This window comes from Miscanthus floridulus, chromosome 4, assembly GCF_019320115.1.
Source record: "Miscanthus floridulus cultivar M001 chromosome 4, ASM1932011v1, whole genome shotgun sequence".
Lineage (NCBI taxonomy): Eukaryota > Viridiplantae > Streptophyta > Magnoliopsida > Poales > Poaceae > Miscanthus > Miscanthus floridulus.
This window is the reverse complement of record NC_089583.1, coordinates 115832983-115836799: the sequence shown is the minus strand read 5'-3', so window position 1 is coordinate 115836799 and position 3817 is coordinate 115832983. Positions and strand designations below refer to the sequence as shown.

General features: G+C 39.8%; 1 non-coding gene across 1 annotated transcript; it reads left to right on the top strand.

Moving 5' to 3' along the window:
* Positions 1-2287: 2287 nt before the first annotated feature.
* Positions 2288-2394, top strand: LOC136553009 (small nucleolar RNA R71). The gene has a single exon (XR_010782917.1). It is a non-coding gene; the product is annotated as a small nucleolar RNA R71 (small nucleolar RNA).
* The last annotated feature ends 1423 nt before the right edge of the window (positions 2395-3817 follow it).

Sequence of the window (3817 nt, the reverse complement as noted above, 5' to 3'; positions counted from 1 at the left end):
GAAAATTTTCACATGTGGCTTTAGGCTTTATGATGCAATGATATAATGCAATAATGGAACTTTTTATTTTTCTTTTCTAAATGCAATGCTAATGTAGAAAAAGTAAATATGCTAAAGTGAAAAATAATTTATGCAGTACTAAAAAGTAAATATGGATAACTACTGATGTTACCTCATGACCAAGGTTTGGATTTTTAAGTCCTCCGGGTAGGACTCTTCTCCTATCTCGTTCATTCCTTGGGTGCATCAATCGATCTCGGGGATGAAGACCCTGATGATTGCACCTCTTGTGACTCTGGTGACGATGTTACCTTCTCTTTCCATACCAACTTGGTCTGTAGACTTGACTTTGGCAGAGCGGGTTCATCTTTTATAACTCCTTTAGGTTTCTTATCTTCCTCCCATTCATTCTTTGGAGATTGATTCTTCTGGTTTTGGGATGATTGACGTCTCCTCTTGGAGCGGGACTTCTTTGGTTGCTCATAAGTAGTGTAACTATTAAAATACGAGCATACCTTTTCTCTAGGGAATTAGAAGTGGACTTGTCTAGATCCAACCTAGATGATTGCATTGGTGGTGTAGAGGAACAGTCTTCCAAGAATGATGGGTGTATCATCTTCTTCTTCACCCATGTCTAGAACCATGAAGTCGACAGGGGCATAGTGATCATGTATTCTTACCACAATATCTTTTGCTATCCCCTTCGGTAATTGGATTAATTGGTCCACCATCTGTAATTGCATGTATGTAGGGAACAAAGGTTCATCACCGAATAAATATTCATACGTTACCTTGGACATTATGTTGACCCCCGATGCAATGTTGTAGAAGTTCTTATGGAATATTCTTTGTCCAATGGTACACTCAATCGTCTATACACTAGGATCATCCTTCTTGGCAAGGAATAGTGAAGCGAGGAGGTGGTCGTACTTTGATCTGAGTGTGTTGATCATATTGACTGTCTCTTCATGTGGTTGCCTGGCTTTGTTCTTCCTTCTTCTCTTGTTGTTCTTTTCTTAGTCACTGTTGTCACTTTGGGCAAATATGGCGTCTGCGGATGTCAAGGAGATTGCAAGATATGATTCTTGAACGAAAACTTCTCTTTTCTATCCTTAATTGTGAAGCAGATCTTGGCATTGTTTGCGTACATGATGGCTTTTGCGGTGCTTATGAAAGGTCGACCCAAAATAATGGGTGCCCTTACATATCCACCAATTTCCAAAACCATAAAGTCTATGGGAACATATGATTGTCCCACTCGAATAATGGCATCTTCAAGAATTCCCTTGGGGTAACAGAGTGACTGATCTACTAGCTGCAAACACATATTTTGTACAACAAAGCATCTCTATTAATTCGATCATAGATTACCTTAGGCATGATGTTGATGCTTGCTTCGAAGTCACAGACAACTTCTTCAAAAATGTGAGGTCTAATGGCGATGGGGATGATAGGTGTCCCTGGGTCGCTCTTCTTCTCAGGCAAGGTATAATCTATTCAGCTTCCCGTCGATGGCTCCGTGTAGTAGTAAGTTGCATTGTGAATATCGACAAGATTTGTAGTTTCTAAATTTTTGGCTGCCCTAGAATCTTACCTTTGTCGGATGGAGAAACAGCAGCCGCCAGCTGAGTTATTTGTGATTCTATCATTTTTAATAAAGCTATGCTGATTCTTAATGGCAGAAGCAAAGCTATCCATTCTATTATTTATATTTTCTAGAATTTTATCATTGGTAGCTACCTTCTTAGATAATCCTTCCATAAGTCTAGATTGACCAGCAATTAATTCTATCAAGGGTGGTTGATTGAAGTTATTATAATTATTACCTTGGTAGTTACCTTGGTAGTTTAGCCTCTGTTGCTGGTTCTATCCTTGATTCTGTTGAGGACGATAGTAGTTGTTGTTGACAAAGTTCATATCCTCTTGGGTTTTAGGACAGCTATTCCCTGAATGCCCAATGTTGCCACATACTTCACATATCATGTGGGAATCATGAATGTGCATGACTTCTTGCTTTTCATTAGGTCGGTCTTTGAGCTTCTTCATCAGTGGGTCCATCTTGGCAGATAGCATGTCTACCTCCTTGAGTTGATGCATACCTCCACCTCTCTTGCGGGTCTGAACATGTTCTTCATTCTAGCCCTAGTTGGAGGCCATCTTCTCCATAAGAGTGGTCGCAGCTAGAAGTGTAAGTGACAAGAATGCACCTCTAACAGCAGCATCCATGGTCTCACGGGTACTATTGGTCAACCCGTGGTAGAACGTCTGCATGAGTAGCCAATTCTTCATCCTATGATGAGGACATTCTAATATATAGTCTTAAAATCGTTCTCATGCCTCAGGGATAGATTCATCATGTTGTTGCTGAAAACTTGAAATTCTCCCACGCAGAGCATTGGTCTTGCCTGTGGGAAAGAACTTTGCTAGAAAGACAGTGAAGCAGTTATCCCATGTAGTGTTTCTATCTTTATTGCCGTAGAACCACTGTTTCACCTTCCCCAAAAGTGAAAATGGTAAAAGGCAAAGTAGTATGGCGTCCTGGGTTATTCCTTTGATGGTGAAGGTGCTACAGATCTCTAGAAAGTGTTGGAGATGTGCACTTACATCTTCATGTGCATTTCCACAAAATTGGTTTTCTTGCACCATATTGATGAGAGCTGCCTGCTCGAATCCATTGTCTCCGACATTGACTGTCTATCTAGTATGAATGTTGGCCATAGTTAGAGCAGAGAATTCATGGAGAGTCCTATTAGCTATGGCTTCAAATTCTGGTGTTAAGCTTTGCCTTATACGATTGTCTTTTGATTTTAAAGCTAAGACTTTCTTGAGTTTAGCTCTGGTTCTCCTGATTAAAGCTTCTGGATCTTCAACGTAGTTTGTCGAAAGGTGAAAAACCGGTCATACATTACCCTGCATAAGATACAAAAGTAGACAAAATAAGGGTAATCCTGCTTGAGCAGGGGTCAATGGTTTTCCTTGATCACATCAATAAGTATAAGTTTATCAATACTTCCTTTGCCTAGTTACCTTCCCCAGCAACGACGCCAAAAATGCTTGTTGACATTTTTTAGCGTTGTTATTAAGAATGAAGTTCAAATCCTAACCCCTAGCAAAAGCCTAGAAATGCTTATTGGCATTTATTAATGTGTCACTTGGTTGAAGTACTTAGCCACCTATTATAAACCTATATCTCCTAACTTTACTCTAAGTCATTCTTAATTACAAGTCAAAGCATACATTTGATTAGTGCAATCACACCAAGTAATCATGGCTAAGATCATCATCATATCTACACAGAAGGGATATTACTAAGGAAGATTGAGGGTAGAGCTTGTTCTACCTTCGTAATCGGACCCTACGTGCGCCTATATTCGGGGAGTGGACTACAAAGGACTCAACGGCAATGTCACATGAACGATCTACCACATGACCCAGAATATAGGCTGTATCTGTAGGTAAACAACGTATAAGCACCACGCTTGCACAATGTCGACCACCCATCCATGGTACCTTGGAGTGAGCGCTATACGAACTTATGTGTAAACATAATGATAAACTAGCTATACTAAGCATATAATCAAAGTAGACGATGAACATCATAATAAAGAACATGAATAAGATGAATATTGACATTGTCATAACAATTATAACTAGCATATAAAAATAATAGAGAAACAAAAGAGAGAGGGGTACAAAGTTTGTACCGAACCACACTCTTGACAAGATTGGGAATCCAAGCGAAGTCCTGCTTGCCTCCCTCTAGATCTATCCTAACTAGCTATACTATGGAGGAGGAGGAACTCTAAGGAGATTAGGG